Here is a 12621-nt window from a genome sequence, read left to right as displayed (position 1 = left end):
GCCTTACCAACTGCTCAGAGTACACAGAAAACTGTCATAGCAACACCCAAGCAACAGGCCCAGGGTACCCTAGCAAATGCATAGCAACACCTAAGGCACCCAAACAAGCTACCCTAGCAACCACACAGAAAGCACCTCCTAGCAACCATTCTGAGGACCTTAGCATACTATCTGTCTATCTAATCTATCCATCTGTCTATCCTATCTGTCCTGTCTGTCTATCTATCTTATCCATCTGTCTATCTATCTGTCTGTCTGTCTATCTATCTATCCATCTGTCTGTCTATCTATCTGTCTGTCTATCTATCTATCTATCTATCTATCTATCTGTCTATCTATCTATCTTTCTAGCGCTATCTATCTATCTATCCCAGTCTGTTCTATCTATCTGTCTGTCTATCTATCCATCTATCTGTCTATCTATCTGTCTGTCTGTTCCTATCTATCTATCCATCTATTCTGTCTGTCTCATCTATCTATCTTCTATCTATCTATCCATCTGTCTATCTATCTGTCTGTCTGTCTATCTATCCATCTATCTGTCTATCTATCTATCTATCCATCTATCTATCTATCTATCTATCTATCTGTCTGTCTATCTGTCTGTCTGTCTGTCTGTCTATCTATCTGTCCTATCTATGCTATCTATCCATCGGTTCTATCTATCCCTGTCCATCTATCAAACTTTAAGCTTTCAAAACTACTTTTAAACTTCAAACTATTTGCAGACTGAAAACTTGAAACCACTTTTAAACTTACAGCTTTTCAAAACTTTCTGGTCAGGCTTTCTCAAGCCAACTTAAAGTTTGTCTTGAACTTTTTAAAAAATTTTTTATCTAGTTTTAATTTAGGATTTATGCAGAAAATATCCCGAATAATGTTTCACAGTTTCTACAAACAAAAATCTTTCAACATTCCAAATCAGCATAACTTCTGAAGGATCGTGTGAAATTGAAAATGAAAATTCTGACATTCATACAAACAATGGAAATTGAATAATTTAACCCACTACTCAGCACTGGAGGAAATTGTTTACACAACTTTAACAAAATTATTAGCATCATCGCCATATGTCAACACTGGTCTGATATCTCTTAGTTAACACAGTAAACACTAAAAGCCTTTTGGGCCAAAAGGAAGCTCCTGTTATTTTCCTTGCCTTTCTTCTCTTTGTAAAAGCGCTTTCCTCCATATGTCATAAATCATGAGCTAGGACAACTTAATTACTGTAAACAGACCTGGAATCGTGTCTTTTTTAATTTTTATTTACATCAACATCTACACAAAAAAAAAAACATTCAAAGCACACGCGGCTCAAATGCTCTGAGGCCACTAGTGGAGATGCAACAGTACCACAAATATGCAGACGTAAAATAGACCTAATCCTTTTTCAAACTGCATTGCTGCGCAAAGCGAATCGGTTTTTATGTCTTAATAACGGAAAACATTATAACTTGACACACTGATGTGTTTGAACCTAAGAATGTCATAAAGACAGTTTTTGACCCTCTTTATAATGCTTATGATTAGGGTCTTTTTAGCATTTTGCATCATTCACAAATCTCTTTTCTAGAGATTTGTGAATTGATGACTTGATCTTAGTGCTGTGTTCGACACGCATAGATCATGACAACTCATAGATATTCCAAACTATACAGTTATCCAGAGGAGCAGGCTTTAAGATTTTTTAGAGCCTACCTCTGTCCGATCTCTAACCACTTTGTTTAGTCTAAATGGGGATCCATCTACATTTATCACCAGTAAAATATGGGAGTGCCACAGGAGATTCGTCCTAGGTCTATCTGCTATTTTCAATATACCTGTTGCCCCTTTGTAAAAATCATCCTTACGAAAATACATGATTAAAAGTTTCCACTGTTATGCTGATGATCACTCAACTAGATCGCTCAACGAGACCCGATGAAACTCTAAGCTATGGTAAGCTACGTGTGTGGTAAAATTGTGGTAAATTGGATTGCGCCTCATTTTCTCCTATTAACATTCAGGATAAGACAGGAGATAATTACTGTATTGGACCAAAAAAACATTACACAAAGGACAGACAGCTACTAGATTACAATTTGCAAGTAAACGGAGATACTGGTTACTTCCTCTAACGTCAAAAAGCTGGTGTTGGGGAGATTAGTACGTAACTTGTCGTTGTGAAAATCATATTCCCATGTGGCAAAATCCAGCATTCTTCCATCTTAGAAACATTGCCAAGCTTACGACATGTTTACCTGTTGCTGGGGATCAGAAAAGCTAGTTCCTGGGGTGGAGCGTTCTGCCCTCTAGCCTAGGTATTGTAATGCCTACTGCTAGGTGGGTTGTCCCTGCCTCCTCAATAAACAAGCTAACGGGAGGGCTCGGTAGAAAGGGCGCGGGCGGGTAGAGTCCTTACCTGGATGGCAAGAAGAATAGGGAGGTGCAGTTGACCGGCCAATAGCTTACAAGGCGCTTGCACTGGGCTACCCTAGGTAAGGTGCGGCTGGGGGGGGGTCAGCAGGACAAATATTAGTTACTTACTTATAAGGGCGCGTCGTAAGGGGGGTGGTTAGCCGCTGGTCTACGTACCTAACTGGTCTTCGACAAGTACGGCAGAGCGGTTCCATCAGGCTCGCTAAGGTCACAAAACGATGGACAGGTTAGTAGGGCCGAAGGAGAGCAAAGGCCACGAAAACGAGGTAGAGCTTTTTCGTCAATTTTGTGCTCCCAAACTCTTGGAAGAGCCGGCCTGAAAGGTTCGGGGGTTTCAGACACGACTGCCGCTGTGTAAATCTAGATTAAACACACACCGCTTTTGAGCCAAGCATATCAAATAATGCATCGTCGTGCTACTGGACTGCAGTTATATCTGATCAAATGCGCCGGAGTATTGTAGCGTGGGCTTAAACGATGTAAGTGTTACTTGGCTGGAACAGCATCTCCTGCGAGTAATGGTCTCTATTGGTGGCCTCTGTTGTTTGGCCCGGATGTAACTAGTATTTACACACAGCTCCAGCCTGGATCCAAAACACATTAGAAGAGGATGATGCCACCCCTCAGAGAACCTTCAGATGAGGCTAACTCCAAAGACAGAACACCACATTTTGCTATAAGTTTTGATTGTATAATTGCGCTGTTTAAGAGTGTTTAATCGCTTTTGTTTAACGTCTTTTATTGCATTTTTCTGAACATTTCTGCTGTATGCACATAAACTGACAGTCACCACTTATCAGCTACTACTAAATATATGGTAAGAAACTTATTTTTCTGTAAAGTTGCTTTGCAATGATTTGGAATCGTAAAAAGCACTATACAAATAAACTTGAATTGAATTGAATAGTTAATATTATAATAGGTAATAATAATAACAATAACATGTATGTGTGTCGGCAACAAAATAGCAACAGCAATGCAGGAGGTAAAAAACAAATACAATCAACGTGTTGTAAAGTTTTATATATAATTCGGGCATGCACGATATATCGTGCCCCGTATCGGTTTTTAAGCCGATAAAAATAAAAATGTTCATTTTAATATTATCGTTACTAAACCGAATTAGAAAATTTTGCCGATATTTTAAAGCTGATATAAAATTTTCATTATTTCCCTGCAGAGTACCCTTCAATTGTTCATGGTTTTTAATTGCTTGAAAAATTATCGGACTCAAAAAGGAACACTACAGTGAATACAGTGCAGGGCAATTTGGGTCCATAATATAATGAGAACATTTAACTGTTAAATATTGATCTTTTGTAATTTTGGGGAAGTGTTAATATATTTTAATTTATTAAGAAGTTTAAGTAGTCAAACTGATTTCTTGAATCTATAGGACTGGCGTGTTTTTGTATCAAAATACTGTTTTGTTTGATGTCCAGCGTGCACCAAACAATTGAGTGAAGAACGTGAAGCGTGATTTAAAAACGTGAATCGATTCATAATCAAATTGTGACCCCAAGAATTGATATGAATCAAATCATGATGGTACAGAAAGTACTCCCACGTTGATACTTACACATGCCTTGAGAAGAAATGTTTGTCAATAACTAACCATCGGCCACCTTACCAGAAAATAAAACCTCATCTAAATTGAAAAGAAAAAAACCGCCCCCCTCCCCCCCCACCACCCGACCCAACCCACCGAGGCTGGGTTTCGCCTCTTGAGTGGCGATCCATATTGCTGATTTTTTGATATGACGCGGTCCACTAAATGAAAGACCGTTCTGCTCCGTTGTCACCTCCTTCCCTCGCGCTTTGAAACCGGCCCCCACAGTGTTCTTTTGGGGGAGCATCATTTTTGGAAGGTTTGTGTTAAATTGTGGCATGTTAATCTGTCAAAGCGGAGATTTCACTGCCAACCATTCGCAACCTTCTATTAAGAAGTCGAGCCCACACAGCCGCCAATAACACCCCCTCACAAAGGGGACAGTCACTAAAACGCCCCTCTAGTTTCGTACAGGTGAGGCGCGGGATTAGAACCCCGTGACTATCCGTCGCCCTTCAGGGCTGTATGGAGCCAAGACCCCTCTACTGCACATATAGGGCTGGTTTGGGTCAACTTAAACCGATGCTATAGTCACTAAGAGTAACGGCCTAGTTGCTATTTTGTTTTCTCTTTTAACTACATTCACAATGAAAACAAAAAACTCCAATCGTCGTCTGTGTGGACAGCAAGTTTTCATAGCTTTAGAGATGGATTAACACCCGTATTGTGAAGGTTCACTGCATCAGCGGGTCTGGAAACACCACGTTCTCGATGCAAACACTAACGCATCAAAACATACCTCTGCTGATAAATTGCTGTCCAGCATGAGATGAGATAAACTATAGATAGGGATGGAGTTGAATAACAGGCTGGGAAAATGGAAAGAGTCAAGTGCATTTTTATGGTTTTTTTTACTTTTGCCCGAGACACCGGAGAGACACATATGCATTATGGGTTCAAAGACGTTAAGAATATCTGCAATCAAAAGAAATTTTACAAAATGGTTTGATGTTCATGAATCATTAAATGTACGTAAAGTGTCTACCTTTTTAGTTTCAAATACGTTTTTGGAGACTAAAAATTGTCAAAATTTGGTTTGTATAATGTTACAATCGGCATCCATGTAACACAATATGTATGTAAATTTATGTAAATTTAGGATTTGTTGTAGTAAATAATGCCTGACAAGATTTTTACCCTGAATGACACTTTAGTGGGTGTCTTCTTAAATCATGAAAAATGTATGATATTATTTTTTGGCTCGAAAAACAAAACAAAACATTAATTAAACAGAAAATTTAATTTAATTAAATTAAAGTTAATTAAAAGGGGGGGGGGGGCATAAAAAAAATGGTTTAAAAAAATAAAAAAATGTTTTTATTAATTTGTATATTATGTTTCTTTTTAACAACAAAGATAAAATAATGACAAGATTTTTTTTAATTGCCCACTTTGTCCTAAATGTCTGCCATTATTTTTCTTAGCTTTTGTATTTTTGCCTAGCAAGGCTTTTGCTTTTTAATCAGTTAATCAGTCCTTGGTGTCAGCTGAATCTGGCTGGATTCTTTTCCTTCATTTTTAAAAAGTAGTTACTCTATCATCTCAGGTGCATGAGAATTCTAAATACGCACAAAAAACATAGGCTTGATTTGGTTTGTTCTAAAGGTAAACAAAAAAAATAAAAATAAAAAAATACCATTAAAAAATGAATGGGAAAAAAAAAAAAAAGAGTTCACGTTTTTTTTTTTTTTTTCATTTTGTTTTGTGAAAAAAAAAAAAAAAAAAAACAGTATAAATCTGAAAATTTCTTACATTTAAATAAAGAGGACTGGTCCTAGAGGGCATAAACACAAATTGGAACAAACTTTCTATCACCATACACACACACACACACACACACACACACACACAAGCGTGGCTGCAACAGAAACATTTTTTATAGGAGTGTGGCAAAATAAAATAAACAGAACTGGCATAAATCTGATGAAAATTTCCATACATATATGAAGGACTAATAACACAGAGCACAAATGCAACATGGAACAAGCATGTTCACTCACACACACTCACACAGGTAATACTGGGCATTTTTGAATGCACAACAGTGTGAAGGTAGACATAGCACACCCCCCCCCCCCCCCCAACACACACACACAGAAAGCGAGGGAAAAGGGCAGATAAACTGTCAACGTCGTCAGATGTGCATGGACTTGTAAAAACTATACCTCATGATACGTAGTCTCATTCTCAGTGTTTTGTATTGCGCTCGTTCTTTCTCTTGTTATTAGCCATGTGATTTATATAAAACATTTTTATTGTTCTGTGTATCCTTCCACTCCTGTTCATTACGTTTATGGTGCTGTTGTTTTGTTTGTATTACATTGTTTTATTTACTTTTTAAAATTCATCTCTTGTTCTAAAAATAAATGAAATTTATTGAAATAAATAAATGAAATAAATCTGAAATAACAGTATATGATTATGAAAAGGTTGATGTCTTTTAGTGTGACTTTTAACGTTTCTGCAAATTAGTATAATAATTGCAAAAGCAGACAATTCAAAGATATTGGACAACAACAAATCCTAACTCTGACAAAAATACAGATTTTTTTTTATTTTTTTAGAAAGGAGTGTTTTTGTACAAATACTGTTCCCTGTGTTTGATGTCCAGCGTTGACAAACATTGATGAAGACTAGTGCAATCGATTAAAAAACGTGAACGATTCATAATCAAAATGTGACCCAAGACTTGATCTGAATCAAATATGAGGTACAGAAAGACTCCACTTATACGTCGAGGTGAGAAGACATGTTTCAAAAACTAACCAGCGGCCCCATTTCCAAAGAAAATAAAACATTAATTGAAAAGAAAAAAAAACAGCCAAAAACAGAGGCGATGTCTCCTCTTGAGTGGCGACCAATATGCTGATTTTTGATATGAAGCGGTACACTAATGAAGGACCGTTTCTGCTCAGTGTCACCTCGGCCCTCGCGCTGAAACCGGACCCACAGGTAGTTTGGGGGAGCTCATTTTTGGAAGGGTAGTGTTTAAATTGTGCATGTTAATCTGTCAAGCGGAGATTCCTTCACTGCCTTACCCTTTCCTAATTAAGAGTCGAGCCACCAGCCTGACGCCAATTACGCAACCCCTAACAAACACCGGGACAGTCACTGGAAACGCCCCTCTATGTTTCTTACAGAGTGGGGGCTTTGGCAGAGCGGCGGGGATTAGAACACCGTGACTATTCAGTCGCCATCAGGGCTGTGATGAGAGCCAGCCCCCTCTAACTGCACATATAGGGGCTGGTTTGGGCAACTTAAAACGATGCTATAGTGCACGAAGATTAACCGGCCTAGTTGCTATTATTGCTTTTCTTTAAAAACTAAATTTCACAATTGAAAACAAAAACGGCCAATAGTCGTCTCTGTGTGAGCAAAGGCAAGGTTTTCATAGCTTTAGAGCAGGATTAACAAGGCCCGTATTGTGAAGGTCACTGCATCATGCGGCGCTGGAAACACACGTTCTCGTTATGCAAACACTTAACGCAGCAAAACATACCTCTGCTGATAAGTTGCTTCGTCAGTCATGAGATGGAGCGAAATATAGATAGGGCTGGAGTTTGAATAACAGGCTGGGAACTACGGCCAAGAGTAAAGACTGCATTGTTAGGGGTTATATTTTACTTTATTGACAGAGGACAAAGAGAGAGCACATGATGCATTATGGGTCAAAGACGTTAAGATATCTGCATCAAACGAAATTTACAAAAGTGGTTTCGTTCATAGAACTCATTAAATGTAAGTAAAGTGTCTACTTTTTAATGGTTTCAAATACGTTTTTGGGAGAATAAAAATGTCAAAAATTTGGTTTGTAATAATGTTACAATCGTCATTCAATGTAACACAATATTTATGTTAATTTATTGTAAAATTATGATTTTTGTAGTAAATATGCTGACAAGATTGTTACCCTGAATGACACTTTTAGTGGGTTTTCTTCTGTTAATTCAGGGAACAATGTATGTATTATTTATTTTTTGCTCGAAAAAAACAAAACAAAACAATTAAATTAACCAGAAATTTAATTGAATTAAATAGTTAAATTTAAGTAAAGGGGGGGGGGGGCAATTAAAAAAAAACTTGGTTTAACAAAATAAAAATTGTTTTATTTGTATCATTATGTTCTTTTTTTTCATAACAAAGATAAAACTAAATGACAAAGATGTTTTTTAACTTCGGGCCCACTTTCTGTCCTAAAATGTCTTGCCATTATTTTTTCACTTTGTTATTTTGGTCGCCTTGTAAGGCTTTGTTTTAACCGTTAATCAGTCCTTGGTTGTTCCATGCTGAATACAACTGGATCTTCCTTCATTTTTAAAAAAGTGTGCCTTCATCTCAGTGAATTCGAGAATTCTAAACAAGCACAAAAAAACATGGGCTTTGATTTGGTTGTTGCTAAAGGTAAACAAAATAAAAATAAAAATACCATACACATGAATTGATTAAAACAGTTCGAAGGATACAACACCCGTTTGCGTTTTTTTTTGTTTTTTCATTTTGTTTTGTGAAAAAAAAAAACAAAAAAAAAAAACAGTATAAATCATGAAATTTCTACATTTAAATAAAGGACTGGTCCTAGGGCATAAACACAAATTGAACACAAACTTTCTATCTCATACACCACACGACACACACCCACACAAACAAACGTGACCCGCAACAGAGAGTCATTTTATAGAACTTTGCAAATAAAATAAAACAGAACTGGCATAAATCTGATGGTGAAATTTCCATAATCTATAAGTGACTTAATACTAGAGCACAAATTGCAACTGGAACAAGCAGTGTTCACTTCACACACTACACACACACTCACACAGGTGTCTGGCCAAGTTTTATGACATAAATGACAACAGTGTGAGGGGGTAGACATAGCACACCCCCCCCCCCCCCCCCCCCAACAAACACACACCGAAAAGCGAGGGAAAACGGGCAGATAAACGGTCAACGTCTGTCAGATGTGCATGGACTGTAAAAAATATACCTCATGATACGTAGTCAATTCTCAGGTTTTGTATTGCGCTTTCGTTCTTTCTTTGTTTAATTAGCCATGTGAATGGATATAAAACATTTTTAGTGGTCTGGTATCCTTCGACTCCTGTTCATTACGTGTTATTGGTGCTGTTGTTTGGTTTTGTCTTAACATTGTTTTAGTTTACACCTTTTTTATAATTCATCCGCTTGTTCTAAACAATAAATGAAATTTATTGGACAAATAAAATAAACATGAAAAAATCTGAAATTAACAGTATAGGATTATGAAAAGCGTGATGTCTTTTCTAGTGGTGACTTTTAAACGTGTACTGCAACTCATTTATGTATGATAATTTGCAAAAGAGACACAAATTCAAAAGATATTGGTACAAAATAACAAATCTAACTCTGACAAAAATACAATTTTTTTTTCTTTTTTTTAGAAGTTAAAATATATATTCACAAACAATCTATATCTGAGCAAAGTGTTGAGGAGAAGTTGAGAAGTTGTTTATAACTATAATGTCCTAAAGTTTTTCCACAAACCGGCAGATGGCAGTTCAGTTCCATATCCACTTAAATATAGAGCACTTGGCCAAAAACTATTCGATTTAATTCACGATAACTCAGTTAATTTTCCATGAGACACAACTCTCGTACGGCGTTTTAGTTTTACAGTAATTTTGTGCCCAGTACCATAGGTAAAAAAAAACCTACCAATATCCACACCACACACTAGCTCTATAAATGTATAGTTGAGAAGAAATAAAATCACACTACATGTACATACACATTCCATACATATATAGTAGTTTGCTATATAGATCTATATTTAGATATATATATATATACTGAGATAGATAAAAAAAAAGTATAATGGTCCTTATGCAATCGGCTCTGTCAATAGTTTGGGGTACCTATCCTCTGACAACCAAGGACCACAAAAAAGGTTAAACTAGGCGAAATTTTGTATGCCTTTGGCTGTATTGCTCAGATACAAACTGATGCAACATGTAGCCAAAAAACAACATGACAAAGCAATCGTGATTCTTCCCTTTAAAATGACACAAAATTATTAAAAATAATAAAACTGTGATATGTGGATTTTTGCTAAAAAAAAATCTCGCCGCCCCTAGAATGAGTCGTGAAAGATCATCGGACTTCTCTCGAACGATCACTGCAGGTAACTGATGCTGACAAATTACAGCAGTGTGCATCACAGGAATAAAACTACAATACATACAACAGTTACATTTCTGTAATATTTCAACAATACTTTACTGTAGTTTTGATCAAACAAATGTCAAGCCCGGAAAACGCCTGATTACGGGGCCCTAAACACAAAAAAACACTGTGGCTCTGTAATTAAATGTGTACAGTCAACCTTCCTCCTTTTTCCCCTGTGCCCCAAGGTCGGTTTCTGAAGGGATGGTGAAGAGAGGTTTTTCAGCTCTCGGGGTGTCACAGATAGACCGTCTCCATGTAATCTGCAATCTAAGATCATGCTGTCGATAATAGCGAACGGTTTGCTCTCTCCCCTTCGTCGGCCCGCCCGTCTTAACATCTACCCTGTGGGTAATTAGTGCCTACATTATGAGGACAGATGTTCTGCTTTCTTCCCCTTCATGTGTAGTTAAATAAGCAGCAGCGCACGTCAGCCAGGTATCTCTAAACTCTCTTACGGGCGAAGGCGCGGTGAGACCCCTCGGATCAAACCACTGGTCTCGTATCCTGTGGCCCCTGACGATGGGACTCACCACCGGATGAGGGGCCAGTCACTTCAGCCAGTGGGCGTAAAAGATCGAGACATTCCTGCCTTAAACACGAAAGAATGGTATTTTCTTCAAACTACATAAAAACTAGTGCTGTCAAACAAATTAATCGCATCCAAAATAAAAGTTTGTTCACATAATATTTGTGGGTGTAGTGTACATTTATGATGTATTGTATTTGTATACAAACATGCATGTATATATTTAAGAAAAATATTTAATTAAACATTTATATATATATATAATATTATTATATGAATATAAATATAAATATTATACATGGGTCAAAGAAGGAGGTTAAGGATGTCCGCATCAAAAAGAAATTTACAAAAAGTGCTTTTATGTCCATAGAAAAACATTAAAGCGAGCTCCTACCATTTAAGTTTCAATAATAATGTTTGAATGAGTAAAATGTCAAAATTTTGGTTTATATAATGTACTTGTCTTCAGTGTAAAACACTTATAGTTGTTAAAAATTCAAACAACATGCTTATTCTGACAAGTTCATATTAAAATATATAAAAAAGAATAAGGGCAGCATATGACATTTTATTGGGTTTTAAATAGTAAAAAAAATTCTTAATGACAAATGGGCAAAACCTAGGATAGTGGCAAATGTAAAAATAACAAACTAATTAGTATTAGTATTAGTTTGTTTTAATGTGTCATAAATTGTTTTTTGGTTGTAAATATGCCGACAAGATTGTTTACACTGAATGGCATTTTAGTGGGTGTCTTCTGTAAATCATGGGCAAAATATATGATATTTATTTTTTTGCTCAGAAAAACAAAACTAAACAAAAAATACAATTACATTAAACAGAAAACTTATTGTCATTTATTGATTACTGTATTTTTTGGGGGGGGGGGGGAAAAAACAGCCACAAATTAAAGGCAGTATTATTTTTAGTGTTAAAACCTTTTTCATCTTATTGTGGGACTTTTTACACATTCTTTTTTCTTCCAAGAAAAAACAGAAAAAATAATCATCTCAACGACAGTTAATTGTTTGTTTCGGCTGCTGTGACAAGAATTTTCTGTTAGTAAAAATAAAACATCAGCATTGCTATGAACAAACAATATTCACATTGGCTCAACAAGCAAGCTTTACTGAGCGAAACTTAAAAAAGTATTGTTAAGACACACTCAAACGTCTTACTGCATCATAATTTTCACTTATTTTATTTTTTTTACGCGTTTTCTCAAACTATTTATTTTTTTACAGTGCATCTTACTTTGTGTGCTGGTAACAATACAGAGACAGACTTCTCAGATGACCAAATCTGGATTACTAGTGCTTTATGGAGCCCCTAAAGGGACATGGTGATGAAAAAAGTAAAAAGAGATTGGGGGGGGGGGGGGGGGCAAATGTTTTGAATTCTGGTTTTGCATTGCATTTTCACAATTTACTACTAATGACTGGCCAATGCAGTTTACAAATCAGTGATTTTAAAAAAAACAAACAACTTTAAATTAAAATATCTTTTTGTTGATATGACAGCTGCTGGGGATTTAGGGATTATTACATGTTACAAATGTTGTCTTTTTTTGGACAAGTTGTAAAGGTCCTTTTTTTTCTTTGAACATTACACTTTTTTGGATGTGCTAGAATATTTTATGGTTTTATATGAAGGTGTCATAGATTTGGCAAATTCATTTTTCATAAGTTTATATGCACGGACATCTGTTGTAGGCGGTTCTTGGCCGTTTTAACAAGGTTTTTTAAATAGTGTTCATACTGACTATTTTGTAGTTAAAAACATATAACTTAAACATTATGATCACGTAAACACTGAGATTCTTACAAAAAACCCAAATATTCTCTTAAGAAGATTTGTAATTTTTTTT

This window comes from Cyprinus carpio, chromosome B5 (genome assembly GCF_018340385.1).
Source record: "Cyprinus carpio isolate SPL01 chromosome B5, ASM1834038v1, whole genome shotgun sequence".
In the NCBI taxonomy this organism is placed as follows: domain Eukaryota; kingdom Metazoa; phylum Chordata; class Actinopteri; order Cypriniformes; family Cyprinidae; genus Cyprinus; species Cyprinus carpio.
Note: the sequence above shows the minus strand (reverse complement) of the source record.